Source organism: Lissotriton helveticus, chromosome 7 (assembly GCF_964261635.1).
Source record: "Lissotriton helveticus chromosome 7, aLisHel1.1, whole genome shotgun sequence".
NCBI lineage: Eukaryota > Metazoa > Chordata > Amphibia > Caudata > Salamandridae > Lissotriton > Lissotriton helveticus.
The window spans coordinates 1,797,634,383-1,797,657,523 of record NC_136068.1 but is presented as its reverse complement, the minus strand read 5'-3'; the positions used below and the strand labels follow the sequence as shown (position 1 = coordinate 1,797,657,523).

At 43.5% G+C, this 23,141-nt stretch overlaps 1 protein-coding gene and 1 long non-coding RNA gene across 8 annotated transcripts in view; one reads left to right on the top strand and one right to left on the bottom strand.

Moving 5' to 3' along the window:
- The window catches only part of LOC144770775 (phospholipase A2 inhibitor and Ly6/PLAUR domain-containing protein-like), a 1,602,193-nt gene that overhangs the window by 1,362,445 nt on the left and 216,607 nt on the right, over nt 1-23,141 (top strand). The window contains exon 6 of one of the 6 annotated variants that reach the window (XR_013599022.1): nt 21,953-22,017. The exons of the other annotated variants lie outside the window; for them this stretch is intronic. The gene's annotated coding sequence lies outside the window, so the exon portion shown is untranslated. The remainder of the gene's footprint in view (nt 1-21,952; nt 22,018-23,141) is intronic. 6 annotated transcript variants of the gene reach the window in all.
- LOC144770776 (uncharacterized) overlaps nt 1-23,141 on the bottom strand; it is a 363,844-nt gene that overhangs the window by 326,979 nt on the left and 13,724 nt on the right. The window lies entirely within an intron of this gene.

The following is a 23,141-nucleotide window of genomic DNA, read 5'->3' as shown; positions in this document are numbered from 1 at the left end:
TTTTCGGCCGCCCCCCTAACATGTGGGGTACTCCTAGACCCCGAAGTATTACCGATGTTTCATGTAATATGCTGACAGATTACCTAGCTTCCTTGATGTCTGCCCTCAACTCATGTCGTTCACAGGTTGCCGCCGCATTTCCAGACAATACCGAGGTGGCACCGCATGAAATCGTTCCAGGTTCGCTGGTGATGATCCGAAATTTTGACAGATCAAGTCCGCTGGAACCTCGTTGGAAGGAGCCACGTCAGGTCCTCTTGACCACCCGTACAGCCGTCAAGCTGGAAGGCAGGAAGGGGTGGATACACCTTTCTCATGTTAAACTTTTCAATGGATTGAAACCCGTTTCTAAAAACATTTCCAAGGATTCCCAGGATTTTAAGGACTGTCCCGCAAAAGACATTGTTACAACCCCTTCCCTGTCAGAGAAAACTCCGCAGCAGGAGTATAAGTTAAAGCTCCGGTCTAGTAAAATAAGTCAGTCAGTTTGATTGTATAAGTCCTCCCCTAGGTGAAACGGTTAGGCTGTTTCTGACATGTATAAAATAGACCCCCATAGTGAGAGAGTCAGTCACAATTCAATTCAATGTATCGTTTTTCTAAGTTTCATATTATTTCTCAGCATAATGATTTCCTGCACTAGTTACGCACTTTTCCTGTGTTTTTCAGTTCCTCATGTAAATAAGTCTGCTAATGTTACAGTAGAGCACACGTTTAGTGATCTGCCTCCTCACGAATATTCATACCGCCTCGCTATGCGTAACAACACATTTATCCGCATGTTACATTACTCACACCAGACCAGCAATGCCACTAATTGTTGGGTGTGTGGTCGACTCCCCCCTTTTCAGACACCGAAGGGAGTTCTGCCACTCTTTCCTTATCCATTTTCACATAATGGTTCGTGTGGGGCATGGTCCACGTTAACGTCATCCTCAACAGATATGTCTTTTCTTAACAGTACATGTTTCCCAGACAAGCAAGGTTTCCCCCACAGAACAGGTTTAGATCTAGAAAATGAAGTGTATAATTTAGGTAATTATTCTTCGAATTTCATGGTCCTGAATGTTCAGTCTGATACTACTCCAGACTCACCTGCTATTTCAGTACTACCAGTCAAAGGCGAATTATGTGTCCGTAGTCATGGTTCTGTACACGTAGGACATAGTGATTGTACTACTATTATCCAGTATAGTGACAGTGGGAAATCTATTTTTAAAGCTTCACGTCATTCTTATTTTGTTTGTGGTCAAACCGCATATGTCCGTCTGCCCCTCGATTGGGAGGGAACCTGTTACATTGCCTTCCTACTGCCACCTGTTTTTCTAGCCCCACCTGACTATCATAGAAACACACATCTAGTACATACTAGACACAAGAGAAATCTCCCGATTGTCGATTATACTGAAACTGCCGCAGAGCAATTCATTGATATTGATAAAGGTGTGTTCCCTTATTTAGGTACAGTTGTAAATAGTAAACTAATCCGTAGGTTAACAAGAACCCTTGAAGCAGTAGTAGATGAGACTGCCTCCGCTCTAGGTAACTTAACCGAAGAGCAATCCTTTATGAGAATTGTCGTTTTACAGAATCGTCTCGTCCTTGACGTCATACTGGCCGATAGGGGCGGGGCCTGTAGAGTTCTCGGATCTAGTTGCTGCATTTTCATTCCTAATAACGCGCCGTCTGTTTATTCAGCTATAACCAGACTTCATAAAATTGCCCATCTGTTACACCAAAATCCAGGCACCTGGACATGGTCCGGTTGGTTCTGGAATATAATTTCCGCCTGGGGATGGAAAGTCCTGTCCTTTCTAGGTATTGCAGTAGCGATCATATTCAGCTGCTGCCTCTGTATACAATGTGGCCCTGCGATTTGCGGCATTTGTGCTACCTCTTGTATTCCTAGTCCCAAGCCCCGTTCTAAATCCCGTTCCAAGACAATTCGAGATGAGCAAATGATACTGTATGAAATGATAGATGGTATCATGAATATTGATGTTTCCTGATGGAAACGTAGTGACAAGGAGGGAATGTGGAAAAGTAAATTTTGCCATGTTCTGTGTCCCTACGCCTCATCCATCATATGTTATGTGTGCATGACCAATATGCATATGTTATTCCCCATGTCCGATTAATGACGCAATTATAGTTGTGTCCACCTCTAGTATGTCATTTTCCAGTCCTCGTGAATACTACGAATATCAGGCCTATGTAAAGCTACGTTGCCACGTTTCTCAGTGTGCACGTTATTTCAATTGACAAGTCCCCGTTTTCCAGGCCTCAACAGGGCCCGGACCCTAGATTCAGCTCCTGTCTCCTGAGCCTCGCTAAGGAGCGATCCAGCCCCCACCTGTATCCTCGACCTTTCACTTACTTCCTGCCTCGCAGTGCCCGGTGCAGCCTGGCTCTGCCTCTGAGTCTGCCAAGAGTATGTTATGATTCCAGCTATCAGTTTAGTCCTCCTTCTCTGCATTCCTAAGCTACTGAACTGCATCAATAGTTTCCGTCATTGTCTAGCCTTCACGTCTCCATGTTAAGAGAAATACTGCATTTACTGGTCGTTTAATATTCTTCATCACGCACTACATGTAGAATAATGCATGGTCCAGTCTTAGAGTCAAGTTAGCTTTTCCCCTCATGACTTCTAGTTTATATCAACATGTTCCCTAAACATCAGATACTAGATAGGGTTTAGGTACATGTCGCTCCGACCCTCCAGACTTTAGTCTCTGCTCCTAGCACAGAGTTCATAGCCCCCAGCTTCTCCTAGTAACACGTCATTGCCAGTTTACGCGCACCACCAGGTTAGAGGTCCCGGCTCCTTAGGTAGCCCCCTCCAATGTTTCCACCCCATTCATGACATATTCTGTTACGTCTGCACCACATGTCTATGTATACGCCCAGTTACACCTACTTTTACTGTTATCTTTCGCGACTGCTACGCGTCACACCTTCTGCTCCACCCACTGCTACGCCTACTGCAATGTAATGCTATGTGTTCGCGCTATGTATATATGCCCGTGTATTGTTATTAAAAGTTAGCGCGCTCATCCCAGACCCAGCCCCGGCAGCTGCCGGGCCACTCTAGTCCTGCCATTCTGTTCCTATGCAGGTTGTCCTGATCCTGTCCTTATGCTGTAATAAACCTGCAGAAACTCCTACTACCTCGAATCTTGACTCTTATTTATTGAGCTATCTGTTATGATATATGCCTAGTCAAAAATAGGGTATTATTTATTTATTTACCACAATACCCCAATATGCATGGCGTGAGTGCGGCTCGTATCTCTATTACAATATTGCCATACGCGAGCGCGTGTGATGTACCGTACCCCGACATTCATGGCGTGCGTGCGGCTCGTATCTCTATGACATTGACGGTATTTGCGGCAATGTATGACGTACCGTACAGGTACACTTCCCTTGTTGTGGTACGTAATTCTCACCGTCTGCGTCGTCGTTGGTTTCTATGCACCAGGTCATAGGCGTACAGGACTGGGATGACACGGATGATGGGGTTCATGACGTGTATGTCACGTATCAGGGTGCGGTTCAAGCCGGACTCTGCTTTTACGGCACATTTTGGGTCCCGTAGAAGAACGGTCGTACGGAGTGTCGCAGGGACGGATCGTATTTGCTGGGCTGGAAACTGATGCTTTTTTCGTACAGACGTACCGTACTGCGTGACCCGGAAGCAACTCGTATGTATTTTCATGTTGTATGGTGTTTTTCAGAATCGTACGTGGATTAGCTTGGTTATGTGATCGTACTTGGACGTAAGTACGGGGACGTTGTAGGTGTACGAATCGTACGGGAAAAACGCTGCATACGGCGAATCGTAGGGGATTTTACTGAATCGGAATCGGCCCCTTGGTGTAGAACTTGAACTTAGATTTGTACTTTTGTCGACTAAATTTTCCACATCAGTGGCTTGAAATCGTAACACTTGTGCTCTTAAGTTGTTTTCTTCGGTGCTTTTGGTTACATCACATGTTGCATATTGTTCAATAAAACTCAAAACAGTAACATCTGCATCTGTTCCAAATTTGGGAGCGTCCTTAATCCATAACAGCATATGTATATGAGGAGCACCTCTTGCTTGATATACCTTTCTCCAAAAGAAATGCACAACTTCTCCAAGAGGAGGATTTTTTTTATTGCAGATAAAAGACATCATAGCCTCAAATCTATTATTGAAATACCTGCATGCATTAACAGGATCCAAAGAGCACAATTTCCAGGTGTCTTGTAATCAATATTTTTTATATTAGAATTTGCCTCTCGAAGATATTCTAGTAAATCATCCCAAGCGTACTCAGCACAAATCAGGGTAAGGAACCATGTTGGAGTTCCTAAGTTCCGTAGCATACATTTCAGTTCTCCATCATGACGGTACCAATATTCATTGGTGCCACGCTGACATGCCATTAAATTAATGAGCTGAGATTCTAGATGATCATCTCTCTGGTACACTTCATACATAAAATCTTTTGCAGATACATTTTGCAGATGTATTCCACTTTTTAGAATATGATTGACTGCATATGAAAGTTTAGACAAGTCACTTTAAAACAAAAGATGAAATATATAAGGGATACATTGTCGAAATCTTGGATCTTCTGCATATAATCTTGTTGGCCGATATTCAGATGCAGGAATCTGCACAAGGCGTTCATCAGATCGTCCTCCTTTTCCTGTTGAGAATAACTGTGGAAAACATTGAGCTTCCAAGCTCTCTTCCCATACACTCATGGGAGTTCCTTTTGCGTTTTTCATTTGAAACAATTCAATACTGTTTGTAAATGTGTAAATGTGCTGGACTTGTAAAGCGCACAGCTGCCCGTAAGCGTCCCGGTGCTTGCTTAGGGAACCCGTCCTGGTATTCCCCTGTGAGAAACCCCGGCAGGGTGTCCTCAAGGTGAAAGCCAGGCATCTCGCCGCGAGGGGCCGTAGTGGAGATTAAGCAAGCTATTGCCCAGAGTCGCAGAGTGTGACCCCGTGAGTTGAGTAGGCACCAGAGCGAGAATTGTCGAGTCCGTGGAATTTTTCTTTTTTTTTGAGCCCGAGACCCGCCGAGGTGGGGAATCGAACCCTGGTCCACGGTCGATCTCAGCTTCCGGGTCTGCCGCCTCTAACCACTGAGCCGCGCTTCTCCACACTTCTTTTGAATGAAGTGGAGGCACACTGTAATGTTCATAGATTTCTTCACATCTTAACATATTCACTTTTTCAATTTGTCCACTTGACGTTTCAGTATCTTCTGCTAAAACTATTTCTTCTTCTCCAATATAAACATGTTTATAGTATGTATTGTTTTTTATCAAATACAGTGTTGCCTTTTGCACTTTCTTAACATCCACTAACTCCTGGCAAATTTTTTAATTCTTAGTCGGCACACCATTAACAAGAATAACTAATAGTTCACGGGAAATACACAACTCTTCCTTTTAATACTCTTTGTAAATCTGAAGGAGGCAATTTACCTGTCTTAGGCTGTCATATAGCTCCTGTATATCCTTATATCGTGTTAAGTTAGCCTAGGTACATTTGAGGTTTAAACGCCATTTTTCTTTCTTGCAACTTCTGCACACGACACTTAATTGTTGACTTAGCTTTCAACCTAGTAGTTTGCCGTGGTTTATGTGAGAATAATATGTTATTGCTCTGATATCAGCTTTGCTTAATAAACTATGTCTGCACGAAGAGTGCTGAAGTTTCAGGAACAACACGATATGGAATTGTTATGAGGTCTGATCTCCACGCCTTCATAGTCATAACACAAGTGCAGCCTTTGCCAACTCTGGCTTCAGGCGGGATTGATATTGCTTTGCACGAGGCACATAGAACACACTTGATGCGGTGCACATGCAGAGAGAGCTGGTGTATGCTGATGTGATTCCTTCATGCTAGGACACTAAGGTATGGGCCCGCCCTAAAACAACCCAAAGAGACCTTCTTAGCTAATAATATAATATATGTGTTAGGGAGGGTGAGATATAAGTGTTGTTAACTCTTATTCATTACAGTATGTTAACATGCTGTCACCATTCGCTTTTTATGTCTTAGTAACTATGCTGGTAATTTTGCTACTGGTAATAAGTATACTTGTATTATCTAAGATACTGCGCCTGAGAAGACGGCATTAGTAAATAAACATTTCAAATGCACATGTGTCTTCTTTACTCCATGTTCTGGTTTGTAATGATAATATAACGAAAGAGTGTTCATGAGTTCCACGTACCCTGAGGTACAGTAAGTTCATGTTCTGGTTTGTCTAAACATTGGGAGTTTGATATGTCCAATGAGACACTGTAGCTAGCTCGGTAAGGGGTGAGTTGGATACTAAGGTGAGTTTTGGGACACCCTAATTCGCCGAGGTTCCACTCCTCTGTGCACAGTTCTGTGTGAGAACAGAAACCCTGTGACATGGCGCCCAACGTTTTCGGTGGTCTTATATCATGACACTCGAGTAGTTTATCGTTCATACCTTAACCCCTTCACCACCGTTTCCGGAAAGCGGGGTGTCGGTGAAACCTACCTATTTTTTGTAATAGGTCTTAATCAAGCTTGATTCTTTCTTAAACGGTTTCTTTGAATTACTACCCAGTTGTGCTACAAAGTATTCTTTGTATTTTCTTGTTTCCAGTGTTGTCATGGCGGCGGTGGCCATTGCGCAGCATAGTCGCGTGGCGGTGCGCAACCATCTTCAGACGTACCAAGTACCGGTAGATGGGATGGCAGTGATTTTCGTGGTGTGTGCAGATCCGGCGTTCCCTTACGAGTTGTTTTACTCTTGGGTTACGTTTCCGGCTGTGGACGCAAATTCTGGTTTGTTCCACTCCTACACCGCCTCGGCTGTCCCGGCTGAGTACACACCGTACAGGGCATTGGAAATACCTATTGATCATTGGCAGCATCGAGTTTGGTTTGGGACGTGGTCAGTCCCGCCAAACGGACGGCGCAGTGAAGCAGGAGGATTCTACGCCTAAGAGACCGCAGTTTGCGAAAAAGAAAGTCGCAGCCTTAACAGCGCATCGATATGCCACAGATAGTGAGAACGCGGCTTCGGAATCTGACGTGGGCTCTGACCTTGCTGGACAGCGCGGCAGAGATAACCATAGTCAGAGAGGCGCTGCGTCCACTACTGAGGGTGACAGCGACTGATGTCTACGTTGTGATAGAAACAGCGGATACGAGACTTGCTCCCCCAGAAAGACTTTATGAAATTGTCCTATTAATTGAAGGTGACATACAGCGTACCGTTAAGGGTGTATTTTGGGAAAATCTGTCTTCTACGTATGATATTTTACTTTCGGAGGCCGACTGGCCCCCACCTTTTGTGCTCGCGGCACCGCGAGGGGAGGAGGTGATCCTCCCCAGTTTCGCGAACACTGTCTCAAAAGAGCATGCGCAGCATTTTGCAGAAGAGTGGGCTCGAGCTCTCGCACCGGCTCTGTACCGTAACCAATGTGGTTGGGATAAATTATCGCCTTGCCACGAAATTCCGTTGCGGTCTCAGCCGCAGCCTCAACCTCAATATCCCATTAGGCGTGAAGCAAAATCTTCCGTCACGGAAATCCTTGAACAATTGGAATATCAGGGAGTTATTGAAACGTGTGTGTCACCGATGAATAATCCCCTTTTTACTGTGAACAAACCTGACGGATCATATCGTTTGGTTTTGGATTACCGGCATTTAAACTCGCATTGCCGTAACTGTGCAGTACAGAATACTCACGGCTCTGCCCTTGTGGATAGTCTCGTGCGTAAGCGTTTCAAGACAACGCTTGACATATCCAACGGTTTTTATGCCCACAGATTGGACAGCTTTAGCTCCCAATGGACCAGTTTTACGAGCGCTGGAGTCCAAAAACAATTCCGGCGTCTTCCAATGGGCTATAAGAATAGTCCAGGTATATTTACCGCTCGCATTGTCTCTATTCTGGAAGCACTCGACCCTGATGCTTTTTCGTATGTGGATGACATATATCTCACAGACGACGATATTTGGGAGCATCTGTGTCGTGTAAATTCGGTTATTTGCAACTTCGCAGACATGGGTTACAAATGTAACTTTGCAAAATCGCACATTGCTGAACACACAGTGTTGTTTTTGGGCTATGAGCTCAACAATGAAGGTAGAGGTTTGGCTCCTCACTTCTTAGAGAAGTGCGCACAATTGCGCGCTCCTACAACACTGAAAAAATTACAATCTTTACTGGGCTTTTTGAATTTCGGGAGGACATACATTCCGGAATATGCCCAGCGTATCAAGCCGTTGTATGCATTAATACAACCTACTTTCTCAAAATCATGCTGGCTGCCTGAGCATTCAGCCGTTTTGCAATCCTTGCAGGCTGATCTGCTCGCTTCTAAATACTTACTGACTCGTGATAACCACACCAACCTGGTGATAAGAATAATTCCAGGGGCGGTGGGTTTCACGTACCTGACTTTTAATGAAGGAGACACAGTGCCTATTGCTTACAAGTCACACTTGTACACTTCGGCTGAATTGCGGTTTCCTACTGTGGAGAAAGTCTTAACTGCTGTACAGATGGCAATTCTTAAAGAACGAGCTCTGTCACAGGGGAAGTGCATGTTAGTGGTAACACCCTGTCCTCATTTGGAGGCAGTCACGAAAGCCAGTGTACCAAATTCTAAAGCTTTGCACCCACGGTGGATTCAATGGGCAGCGTCATTGACGTCCACGGATGTCACGTTTATTTTTGACGCCTCCTTACGGTCGCAAGAGTACTTGCAGTATGAATTCGTTCATCCTGCTCCTCTGGCTATGCGACCTTTGGAGGACTTCCATTGCATCATTTACACTGATGGGTCGGCGCAGGTTGCGCATGGCTCTAAACATGCCTACGTTTCCGCTTGCGCCATTGTGGTCGGTGCTATGTTGAATGATGAGTTCGTTTCCAGGGAAGTGCACACGTTGCCCCTGGGCGATTGCACCGCACAATTGGCGGAGCTTCGTGCTCTCTTACTAGCGTTGGAGTACGCAGATCCTAGTGTTACTACTCTGATTGTAAGTGATTCTTACTACTGTGTCCAGTCTTACAATGAGAACTTGTTCTTTTGGATTCAAAATGATTTTCATGATTCCAAGGGTAGCACAATAAAACATAAATTGATCTGGGTTCGAGTGGCAGAGCTTAAGGCTATGTTGCCACTCGTTTATGTAATTCATACTCTCGGTCATCAGCGCGTAGGAGTTCACGCTGTTGGCAACTCGCTTGCTGATGAAGCAGCGAAATCAGCAGTATCTACATACTTAGTTGCAGCGGTTACTAGGTCAAAAACCAAGATTGATAGCGACATCTTGGCGGCAATTGCTGCCTCTGAGAAGGGAAGTAAGCATCCTGCGGGATTCCCTTCGAAGTACAAATACCACTTAAGTCCCGAAAAGGTTCCTTTTGTGACAATTCCTGACGTTGGGGAACGGCTGATTCCCAACTCGGATCGCAGAGCAGACTTGATTACAGCGGCACATGAAGGTGTGGCGTCTGCGCATGCGGGCGTCTCGGCCACTGTAACTCAATTACAACAACGTTTCTGGTGGCGGGGACTATACAAACAAACGCGTGATTATGTCCTTCTTTGTGACATATGCCAGCAGATTAAACCTTCGACTGCTACGCGTCCGCCACAGACTCAGTTGTACATTTCTAATAAACCACTAGGTTGTGTTTATTTAGATCACTGCGGTCCTTTTTCATCTGATACTGCGTATAAGTACATCTTAGTAGCAGTTGACTCATGCACACGCTTTGTGTGGGTATGGCCACATCGTAGCGCTGATTCACGGACTGTCATTAGAGATTTGCGTGTCTTTATAGGGATTTTTGCCTGTGGTACCTTCCATTCGGATCAGGGTCCGGCTTTCGCCTCTACGGCGTATAAGGATGCCATGACTTCGATGGGGGTCCAAGTCAAGTTTTCGTCTCCCTACAGACCTGAGGTTAACAGTGTAGTTGAGCGAATGAACCGTGATTTAAAGCAATCTTTGACAGCCCGAGTTATAGGCACTGGCAGAAACTGGCTGGCTCACCTCTATGGCGTGCAGCGTGCTCTTAATAATCTCCCTAGAAGGTCTCTGGGTGGGCGGACCCCATACGAAATGCTCTTTGGCATCAAGATGTACGTCCCTGACCTTGACGGTCTAGACTATGTGGTTCGCGCCACTTCCTTTGACGCAGATGAACATTGCAATGTTTTACAGAATCTACAAAAGACCAGAGACAGTCTTGCAAAGGAACATTTGCCCTCCACGTCGGATGATGCGTTGCAGATCCCGGTAGCTGGCTGGCTACCCCAAGTTGGTGAACTGGTTCGAGAGAAGATCGATAACAAGAAAGAATTTGGTCCTTCCTATCGAGCTCCGGTTCCCGTCGTTGGATTGAAGGGCACAAGAACAGTCATTTTACCACCACTTCCTGGTCGTAAGGAAAACAGGTTTATTTCAATTGACAATGTCAAGATACACAGAGTGGCCGATTCTTCTTAGCATGACACCGTCTGTTTCCTGTCCTTCAATTGTGAGAAATTCAGTTATGCCCACTGCTTCTATTAATGAACCTGAAGTGGCCATCGAATTGCCTGTTCTTTCCAGTCCTTTATTAAATAATTTGCCCGGAACTAACGTTGATGAGACAGACTATGCCTACCCCACTGATTTGTCCATCCCTGACCTGCAAGCACGTTTAGCCACGGAATCCAGATTTTCTTTTGACTCTGTTTCTCTCGCCTCAAGGAAACCCTCTCGTGTTGCAGTTTATGCAAGCCTGTTTAAAAAACATTTTTTGATACCCCCTTGGACATACATTTGACTGGTCCTTCTTTCAATTTACCTTTTTATGTCAATTGGTTTTGTGTTTTATTTTTTTCGAATCATCAATAGACATTATGTCGAGGAAAGAACATGCATTACTCATTTAAATGGAACTTTGGCCCCAATTTCCTCTTCACATTCTACACACAGATTAAAAAGAGACTTGACTTTGGTTAACATCACAGCATGGCCTGTCCTTGATGGAATCGTGTGGGATGCAGTTCGGTTTCAGATTCATGGCCCGACGGAAGTCGTTAATGTTCCTAATGTACTTAGAGTGAATATGGGGGATGTGGTGAAACAGAACATTCGTTCTGATGACTGGGATGTTAATGCTGTAGAAAGTTTGTTTTCTGATTTACAATACTATGCTGCCTTTGATGCTGAGGATTTATATTTAGAATCTGCAAATTATGGTGAATTATTCTGCTACCAACATTATGGCAATCACTTCTTACACAAAACATCATCCAGAAGGGATACTGTTAACTTTACTCAGTGGGAACATTGCCCTGCACCTCAACAAGGGAGTTCTGAAACATTTCTAAAGAAGTATACTTACTTTACTGACTTTAACCAGTCCAATCCCGAGTCCTTTTATTTTAAATTTCAAAAAATGCCAATGTCCAAGGTTAGACTTACCGATACTAAATTGTTGTATTCGAAGGCCTTCCTTGATCGATTAGTTACTGGAGGCTATGAGTTATGGAAGGATACAATAGACCTTAAATCGGTTTGGGGTTCAAGGGCCTGGCAGGTACAAGGCACTGAGGCTTTGCACCGTGCATGTCTCATCCCAAATCATATGTTATTTCTCAATGAAACGATTTCCCAGACCACCTGCTTTGGATTGGCTACTTCTAAAAAGTTAAACACTCCTTCTTTCCCGGAGTTGGAAGAATATTATGGATGGAGTAATTTTACTCAGTTGTCCATTAGAGAATTACAGACTCTACTTCTTAATACATCCTTTAACATTTCCAGTATGAATCCTAAGGGTTGGCTGCTTTGGCACCGTAGTGCTGATTCTTGTCAACATAGATTTTTGAATTTAACTGACGGTTTTAAAACTGTTAGATCTGATCCCAGATTTAGTTTAGGTCATACTGTCACCTCGTATTCTGTAGGCAAATTGTGTCAAAATTGGCTGAAACATTCAACTTTACCTGCGGTTCAGGATCACCTTTCTAAACTAAATGCCGACGTGGACTTGAATGATTTCATTAAGGGCCCGGCTAGTGGCAGGTCGAAAAGGTGGTTATATGGGGTTTACAATGAAATTTGGAAGCTATCACAGATTGAAGCTGCTACACGCCTTAGGGCTATTGATCAAGCGAATCTTGAGAAAGTGCTTGCAGTTGTTGACAATAGCATTAATGTGCTTTCCTCTAGAATTTACACATTGGATAATATTGTGTCGTCAGTTGTCGATATTGTACATGATGAAGTGTCAGTATTATACCATGGTCAAAATCAATTACGATCAATCATGCAGTTTGCATGGACCCTTCAAACTCTGAAAATGGGTAAAGTTCCCTGGGGGTACATGAACGTTTCCTCTTTATTTGCACCGTTTAATTTGACTGACAAACAACGCTTGCTTTCTATGCGTGATGCTACCTTTTCTATGTTACATATTGAAAGGTTAGAATCTTTACCTTTTTCTGTGGCAGAAGCCACTGCTGCAACGTGGCTTATCCACGGTTTAATAACGCTGCCTTTTGCTTTGTATAAGTTTTCAAATTGTATGAAATATGTACCCATAGGTCGTTATGAACCTTTAGGTAGCGGTTTCCTTCATGAAGTCTGGTCACTCCCATACACATACAGATGTTTTAAGGATGACCAGGAAGTTTATGTGACAGGGGAGGAGTGCACTGAGACGCCAGATCATTCTTTAATGTGTAGACACATACAGTTACGCGGTTCGTGCAACAAGGACTGACCGAATATGGCTTGCGTTTTACAAGGCACGCCAGTTCCTGCTATCATCCCCACGTTTAAATTATTAGAGAATGGTAGTTATTTAATGCTCAATAATGAAAACTGTTGTGGGTTAATTAAAGGTATAGCTTTCATAGTAACAGTAAGTGAGCGGGTTATTTGCTGCAGAAATGTGCTTTATCCTCCCACACGTAAACATAGGGAGTCGTCCATCTGGCCACAGATACCAACCTTGGGAGCAGAATTCAGCGGCATGGCAAGAATAAGGGCTCTTTTGTCCCAGAAAGAGGTGGCCTTGAGCTCGGCCCGTGAAACTTTCGTGCTTCACATTGCAAACACCCGTACAGAGGTTCAGGCTCTTTTGAATACTGATTTGCCTTTGCACTTCGGAGCTATGGTTCGAACTATCTTTAACGCATCCTCCACAAAAGGCCTTGCACATTTTTTTAAAGTTGTTAGCAGTGGTCTCGTGACTTCCTTTGAAAAGATTTTTGGAGTCATCCCTGCTTTCTTCCATTCTATTTTTTCATCCTTGTTTGGAGGGTTCCCATTTTTACTTGCATTGGCAGCTGGCGCGCTAGTGGTTTTTTGTCTTTTTAAATATGGATGTCCTTCCTGTGCAAGACCCCGCGCAACAGCTACTAACGCGGTTTCGCAACCGCATGCTTGAATATTATGGCACACTGCCGCTGGCGACTTTGAGCACGGCATATGGATTATCTTTTCGATTCTCCTATTTTACCTGTGTCCAGCCTGTATTTCGCTGCCTGACCTGTGATTTCCATTGGGCCATTGATTTGTGTCTCTGCGGACCGGTTTCTCCTGATGTCGATTTTAATCAGCTGATGAGTCCTATCATTGCTCACGAGTTGGTTTGTTCTGACGAGAGGATTATGGCCTTAGCAGTGGCGCATGGACTAATGGGTCCCTGGGATATATTGTCGGCAGCACGGACTTTCTTGGAACTAAGTTTTCTTGAAAACCCACCGAGCTGTCCTCTGATGGTTATAGAGGATCCGGTGCTTGGAGAACACGTATGTTCCTTTCATCTTTTAAATTGGATGGCTGAACTATTTTCGGATGAGGACAGTGATTTCTTATTAGAGGCGGTTGCTGCTTATTTTTCATATACAGTTTTATCATAGACACTGCCTCGGACTGACGTGCTGATTAATAGCATTTCATTGATTTTATTGACTTATTTGTCATGAACTTTTTATTTTATTTGCCTATTGGCTTTAGCCACATTATATTTGGGCTATTTTTTAGCATTACTTTTTAATGTTTAGTTTCGATTCATGCTCGTTTACTGTTGAGTTCTGCTCTCATGTGGTGGCACTTCTGTTATCATATTTAGTCCGTTCTCGGATCATGGGGGGGTGTCATATAGCTCCTGTATATCCTTATATCGTGTTAAGTTAGCATAGGTACATTTGAGGTTTAAACGCCATTTTTCTTTCTTGCAACTTCTGCACACGACACTTAATTGTTGACTTAGCTTTCAACCTAGTAGTTTGCCGTGGTTTATGTGAGAATAATATGTTATTGCTCTGATATCAGCTTTGCTTAATAAACTATGTCTGCACGAAGAGTGCTGAAGTTTCAGGAACAACACGATATGGAATTGTTATGAGGTCTGATCTCCACGCCTTCATAGTCATAACACAAGTGCAGCCTTTGCCAACTCTGTCTTCAGGCGGGATTGATATTGCTTTGCACGAGGCACATAGAACACACTTGATGCGGTGCACATGCAGAGAGAGCTGGTGTATGCTGATGTGATTCCTTCATGCTAGGACACTAAGGTATGGGCCCGCCCTAAAACAACCCAAAGAGACCTTCTTAGCTAATAATATAATATATGTGTTAGGGAGGGTGAGATATAAGTGTTGTTAACTCTTATTCATTACAGTATGTTAACATGACGCCTTGACGCCCTCTGGGGCTAAGTTGCGCGATACAAATCCTGCTTCATTCATTCATTCATTCATGCTGTCACCATTCGCTTTTTATGTCTTAGTAACTATGCTGGTAATTTTGCTACTGGTAATAAGTATACTTGTATTATCTAAGATACTGCGCCTGAGAAGACGGCATTAGTAAATAAACATTTCAAATGCACATGTGTCTTCTTTACTCCATGTTCTGGTTTGTAATGATAATATAACGAAAGAGTGTTCATGAGTTCCACGTACCCTGAGGTACAGTAAGTTCATGTTCTGGTTTGTCTAAACATTGGGAGTTTGATATGTCCAATGAGACACTGTAGCTAGCTCGGTAAGGGGTGAGTTGGATACTAAGGTGGGTTTTGGGACACCCTAATTCGCCGAGGTTCCACTCCTCTGTGCACAGTTCTGTGTGAGAACAGAAACCCTGCGACAAGGCTCCATACGAACAATAGCCTGAAACGGGTGCACACATTGAATGAGAATAGACTAATAGGTGTTTAAATCTCTCAATTTTTAAGGAATAGCAACTAAGTCTAGATTATTATGAACAGCTCTAGCGGGCATTTTATTCTCATCTAATTTGTTATAACAATATTTACAAATACGCTGATCTGAACCCAAATTAAAACAATTCTCTGCCAACAAATATGTTGCAAATTCCTTCCACGTATCATTATTTTCTTTTTCACTTTTTAAATACAGATCAACATTCCTAGTCTGTTTTTTATAATGAGTTCGGCGACAACAAATACAAGAAAAATTTGGCCTTTCACCTGAAATTACCTTAAACTTTGTAATTTCATTTTCAAATTTTTTTGTACAACTATGTTCAACATTCTCTACAAAATTCTCTTCTATTAATGTCTGAGTTTCTTCACTCTCTTCTTCTGGACCAAAATAACAAAACTCAATATCATCACAAACCTTTTTTTACATCTGACACTGACCCTCACAAAAGAGCACTGTTCAACTCATTTAACTTTAGTACTGGACTTTTTGCATAATACAATCTTCTCACTAACTTTCGCATTAGAGTACGATGTACTGCCAACATCCACCGCCAAACTTCAGACTAGGCTCCAGCGCATACAAAACGCCACCGCACGACTCATCCTCGACATCCCTCGCCACAGCCACATAACCACCCACCTGAGAAACCTCCACTGGCTCCCCGTCAACAAAAGGATCACGTTCAGAATGCTCACCCACGCACACAAAGCGTTCCACAACATGGGCCCCGACTACCTCAACAGCCGACTCTCGTTCTACACTCCACCAGCCTCGCCCTCGCCATCATCCCATGAATTCGCAGAACCACCTCCGGAGGAAGATCATTCTCCTACCTTGCAGCGAAGACCTGGAACTCCCTCCCTGCCCACCTACGACTGACCAGGGACCATCTCAGGTTCAGGAAGCACCTCAAGACCTGGCTCTTCGAGCAGTAGCAGCACCCCCACCTACCCCACCCCCCAGCACCTTGAGACCCTCACGGGTGGGTAGTGCGCTCTATAAATGCTTTGATTGATTGATTGATTGATAAAAGCACTACATACATAATGCATAGTAGTTTGAAGCACTCCATAACACGAGAACCTGAAGCACTGTATTAGTACATGCATATTTACTAAATGATTACAATACTATAAGGAAAGACACTGATTGAATTAATAATTGGTTCACTTTTACTTTATTAAATAGATTACTACATGGTACATAAACAGTCACTATAGTTTTAAAACAGTACAGATTTAGAATTAACAGTAGTGCAGTGTTTTTTCTCTAGTGTTGGGAGTCGTGCTGAGGTATTCTTTTAGGAAAGTGAAGGGGTATTTCAGTAGTGTAGGATGTCGTGCTGACGTAGATTTAAGGTTTAAGGTAGTGTAACAGTATTTATTTAGTGTAGGTGGTCGTGCTAGGGTAGTGTTTTAGAGTTTAGGGTACTACACTGGAGATTCGGTAGTGTAGGAGGTTGTACTGGGTGTAGATTTAGGGTTTAGGGTAGTGCAGTGGTCTTTGTGTAGTGTAGGGGGTCCTGCAGGGACAGTGTTCTAAGATAGTGCAGTGGTGTTTATATAGTGTACAGGGTCATGCTAGGTATACCATTTTAATGTTTAAGATAGTGCAGTGGTGGTTGAGTTGTGGTAGGGTAGTGTTCTAGGAAATTAAGTGCTCTTTGTATAATGTAGGAGATTTTACAGGGATAGATTTAAGTTTAGGGTAGTAAAATAGTGAGTAGGTAGTGTAGGTGCTCATGCTGGAGGTAGATTAAGGATTTACAGTAGTGCAGTGCTGTTTGGGTAGTGTACGAAATCATACTGGGGGTAGTGTTACTGCAACTCTACATGTACTTATTTGTCTGCAAAAACATCTACCATACATTTCATATATTTCAGAACTGCATTTTACTATTCATACTAAACTCATTTAGGAAACACATAACTAATGACTTTTTTCTAATTCTACCAACAAATAAGAACACAATGAGCAGAGGAGCAACTAGAGTCAAATTTCGTGGGGGCTAAAAACATTTTTCGGGGGGGCTGATTCTTCAAACAAAAGGCAGAGTGGACCTGCAGGGGCTCTAAGCAGAGGGGGGGAATCAAACCATCAGTAACAAGCAAAAGGTCTTTAAAAGACCTGTGAAGTACTCGGGTGCGGCTGTGTGTGTGCCCGGCAAGCTGTCTCATCCCGGGCTGCCACACACGACGGGGGGGCTGAAGCCCTTTGAATCCAATGGGCTTTGCGTACCTGACAATGGGGCATGTTAGCAAGGAAACTCATTAAAATTATCGCCGTTTTAGCGGCAAGAAACTGCTGCTAAAACGGCGACAATAGGCTTGCTAATATGCGTTATAGAATTCCTATAGAAGCCCAGGTTAGATGTGCTGCATATCTAATCTGGACTTCTATAGGAATTCTTTAACGCATATTAGCAATCCCATTATCGCCGTTTGAGCGGCAGTTTCCTGCCGCTAAAATGGCGATAAATTTAACCCCATGGCTGCTCAGCATATTCCCCTGCTGTGCTGAGAAATCGGAAATCCCACACAACATGACGAGCTGGGCTCGTCATGAGCGTGCGAGGAGGCTACTTCATGACGAGCCCAGCTCGTCATGAGTGTGGAAGGGGTTAAACAAGGTTCTTGCTAATATGCCCCAATATGTTTTTAACCAATTACATGTCAGAAAACACATTAACTACCAAAAAGCTTCTGTCAGAGTGATTATTAAATGTACAGACTCACTGTGTGAGTCTAGACAAATAACAATGGGGAATATTAGCAAGAACCTCGTTAAATTATCGCCATTTTAGCGGCAGGAAACTGCCGCTAAAACGGCAATAATGAGCTTGCTAATATGCATTATAGAATTCCTATGGAAGCCCAGGTTAGATGTGCAGGACATACAACCTGGGCTTCTATTGGAATTCTATTACGCATATTAGCAAACCCATTATCGCGGTTTCAGCAGCAGTTTCCTGCCGCTAAACCGGCGATCATTTTAAAGGAGGTTCTTGCTAATATGCCCCAATATGTTTTTAACAAATTATATGTCGGAAAACACATGAACTACCAACGAGCTTCTCTCAGAGTGATTCCTTAATGAACAGACTCACTGTGTGATTCTACACAAGCAACTCTATCCCTTCCATTATACCAAAACACATTTCATAGTGTGGAAAAAATACTGCATTTTAATGTAGAAACGTCTCTCATTTTGCAAATACATAAAAAAGAACTGGTTTCTAATTCTACCAAAACATTAGAACAGCATAGTTATCTATGTGTAAACACATAAAATAAACAAATGCTTATCTCAGAATACTTTCTAAATGCACACACACTCACAATTAAATTCTAGAGAAAAAAAGCATACCCTGCACTTTAGCAGGACAAACACATTACTCTGATTAAAATCAAAATGCACCACATACATTCCCTCACAAATTAATAACTCACCTTTCCAATTGTTTTGTAGAATAAGAAGTATGTCAGTCACACAGCAGATTTTCTTATTCAGAATCTCTGTTTTCAATACCTGTCACCAGATCCATAGAATGGCAGAGTTTCCCTCTCATTCTGAACACATATACACCTTCACATCAAATCACATTGCTTACCACATTAATTCAAAACCAAACGCACATTTTTATTGGTTAGACATTTCAATCCTTTCCAAATAATATACATTTGAAAACTACCCCCACTCAGCCTTCTGTCTGTTACCATAGAAACACTTCATGGAACACGTAACTGAGCACACAGGTCAAAAGTTCATCACACAATGTTGCTAATCAAAACAGCAAGTGTGCTTGACTTTCAATATACCAACTTATCTTATGTAATGTTCTTTTCTATCAGCTTTTGTTAACCAATAGGAATCAGGCTTTTAAAAAACTAAATATGCACCCTAGTTTACTGTGTACAATGTTCTCAAACAACCAATCATTTATTTTCTTTTTTCAACACTGCATCTTATCCACCATTGTAGAAAAATCTTAGTTTTCAAACTGCCATTTCATTTACAGAGACCATCTGAGTGCATCCAGACTTCCTTTCAAGATGCTTAGAGTGTGGATTGTGGGACACAGCTATATTTTCTGGAGCCAAAGGTATGCAGAACACAAAGGAAATCACAAAGACCTAGGTTTACCAAATGTAGACATTAAATGGATTAGACAGAGAGGGTTAAAGTGGCACCAATTGATGCCATTGCTTAAATCCTTTTTGCATCTCCAACACCCTGACCTCATAAGTGTGCACTGTGGTGGCAATGACCTAGGCACTTTGACTGGGCTTGGTCTGGAAATGCTTATGAAGGACACCTTTGGATAATTGATGTCCCTTTTCCCTCAAACTGCCTTTGTCTATTCTAACATATGCCAAAGGCAGAAATGGAACTGGTCCAATCAATTTTGTCCACAGATTGAGAAAGCTAGGAAGTATGTGAATACATGTATTTCTGCTTTTCTCCGAGACTATAGAATGGGGTTCATATACCACAACAATATGCGTTTCAATATGCAATGCATCATATTGAGCTATATAAAACTTTATAAATAATCTATAGGAGAGATGATGTACATTTTACATACGAATGGAACAGAGTCTACCACTTTAACTTTAGACTCTGCATCGGTACTTACTTGTAGGTACTAAAATCTCTCAATAAACACAAGGGCTCTTTTTAGAGCCACCTAACAACTAAACACATAAGCTTGATGTATATCTGAAAAAAATTATTTACTTTTGGCTTTGAGTCGCGCACCCAACGCCGTAAGAGTCGTGCAGCCAATACATACAAGTGGTGCACCACGCACGATGGAGTCGCGTACCCTACAGGTTACACACCGTGCATCCAACGCATCCACACCTGAAGCAGCTCTGATTTTACACACTTCTAATTTTACAGAAAAGAAAAAATAAGCCCCTATCACTTCAGGAACTAGCCCTGGGGGATGACGGTCCCCAGGGCTGCGTGGGGGGGCCTAGTAAGCCCCCCGCATATATTAACTTAGAGACTCGGGGTGGCACTCCCAGGGGCAGTGTGTGGAGAATTGGGACCCCCACACTATTTTTTTAAAAATACCCCCGGGATTTGGCCGCCACGGGGACTAATAACCTTTAAACCGCGGGAGCCCGCGCTTCATTTTTTCTTTTTTCGATCGCAATTTAAAAAAAAAAGAGGTATCCTTGTGCGACCCCCTGAGCAGGCCTAGGGGTTCAAGGTGTTTCTACCCTGCCCTCTTTTCACGATTTGCACACATATTTCACAGACTTCTTCAGCCTCTCTTCTACCCAGACACAAACTGGCTGTCAACAGTTCCTGGTTTCGAATGTTTACAACCGCTTGACCGCCAATTAGCATTGAGCGAGTGATCGGGACGGTGCGCTTATCCTACGATGCCAATCCTCGAACAATCCATGGATCCACAGCGCCCATAGATATATAAATGACTTTAACCGTAATTTTCTCAAAAACTACTGAACAGATTGCACCAGCATAGCACTCCAACATGGACACCCGTATCCAGTGTTGTCAGATTTTCTAACCTTTCTATAGCCCAAAGCAAATCAAAAAGTAGCCCAAACTAGCCCAATATTGCTACTTTAGGGAAGGAGGAGCAGGGACAGTGTCAAGCAGGTGGTGAATGCATTGGAATTGATATTGCAGCAGGATGCAAAGTAAATATTTGTCTAATAAAGCGCTTTAACATACTACTTTGCTGGAGCGCTGTATTTATATTTATAATCTGGCAACTAGTGCAAACCAAAATGTCACTGCACAACCGGAAAAAATATAGCCCAATTGTGCGTGATCTTGCCCAATCTGGCAACACTGATGCCACAGTCACTCCCTCATGGCTTGTATACACCCAGTCAACACCCATCCAGCACAGGTGTCACAAGACACGTGACCTGGCTAATATAAAAGAACGGGCACATGTGCTCTACTCCATTTTAGAGTTTAGAGTGCGTGGCCTCACTTCTCACTGAGTTAGTAGCACCACAAGCACTGAGCGGGTGTACAACCTGCGATGATAGGTGCACTACTATGTCCTCCGCCATGGCGATATCAAGACTCAGTACCAAATGTGAGACCTGTTAGCTTGCAGAACGTAGCTGCATGATGTGGAGGGTGCTGTCACAGCGAAAAGGTGAGCAGTGAGTCCTAGTGCGCAGCGTCGGGCAGATACCTCTGGGCGGCGGGAGTGGATGGGATACAGCAGCCTGAATGCCGAAATAAGGCAGAGCCTGAGAGGCCGGTGCTGAGTTCCAAATGTGGGCTGCTTTTTTGGAACAGTCGGGGGGCAGATTTGGGCGATGTAGCTGTTGTTGGGATACAGCCAGCGGCCCAGTGGGTGTCTCAATGGCCTTTCTGGAGGCAGATGAGCATCATTACCTCAAGTTTAGCAACAGGGAGAGGTGTCACTTTCTTTCTCTTGCAGGGCCGGGCCATTAATGTATGCATACCTAGCAGGGCAGGGGCCCTAAGCAGAAAAGGCCTCACTTGTTTTTAAGTCACCAGTGTAAACTAATCCGTGCATTTTTTTATTTCTCCCCCACACCTCTTTTCTTAAATAAAATTTTGCTGAAGCAGTGTTTTGAGGAAAGGCAATATGCAAATGTGGGGCACTTTTTTTAGCATGCCCTGACCCATTTTGAATCCTAATCCAACCCTGCTCTGCGCTTACTAATTCTATACTATCTTTCAGATGTGGGAGCTTGAGAGTACCACTAGGCTGCGGCATTTGGTTGAAGACAAAGCAGTGGCGTAAAGGTAAACTGTGACAGTTTTGTATACAGTGTGGGCACTCAGTATCCCTCCTCATCTCTTCCATTCCATTCACTCCCTCACACTTTTTTATCTCCCTCTTCCTCTTACACTGTTTGTCTCTTTCTCTCTCTCTCTTCCTCTCTCTCTGTTTCTCTCTCTCTCCCTCCCTCTTCCTTTGTTTCTCTGTTCCTCTTTCTCACGCTCTTGTCCTCTTTCTCTCTCTCTTCCTCTCTCTCTCACTGTTTCTCTCTCTCTCTCTCTCTCTCTCTTTGTCTTTCTTACTCCTTCTCTCTGTGTTTCTCTCATTTTCTTTCTTTTCTCTCTCTCTCTCTTCCTCTCACTATTTCTTTCTTTCTGTCTTCAGCTCACTTTCTTTCTTTCTCTCTCTCTTCCTCTCTCCTTCGAGAGCTGAACGCACACAAAAACTCTGGGATGATGCGTGGCCATCCTGACAAAGAACACCCACTCCGAATTGTGCACTCTGCTTTACCTCGAGTACACAACGACTGAGAAGGTTGCTTCGGCACATGGTGGACACTCTTACACACACAGGCCACTTGCGGAAAGTGAGCAGAGAGACTTCTTTCTGCAGCAGCGTCAGCCATCTATGGGCGGTGGGAGTGGACAGTGTGCAGCAGTCTGGGGACCCAAGTGCGCACAGATATCTTCAAGCAGTGGGAGTGGATGGGGTGCACCAGCTTCATTGTGCATTAGCGAAACAGAGAATTATGCGGGTGCAGTTGTATGTACTTTGCAATTACTAATTCTATACTATCTTTCAGATCACTAAATTTGAGGGCTGCACTATCCCCCGGCACGTGGTTGGAGACACACCGGTGGCCCAAATATGAGTTGCGATGATTTTCTCCAGTGTCAACACTCCCTCTCCCTCTACATCTCTTCCTTACTCTCTCTCACACTTTCTCTCTTTCTGTCTCATTCTTTCTATCTCTCTTCCGCTCTCTCACTCATTATCTCTCTCTTCTTTCTCACACTGTTTCTCTCTTAATCTCTCTTTCTGTCTCTCACACTGTTTCTCTCAATGTCTTCCTCTCTGTCTCACTCTTTCTCTCTTTGTCTACCTTCCTCTCTCACTCTTCCTCTCTCTCTCTTCCTCTCTCTCACAC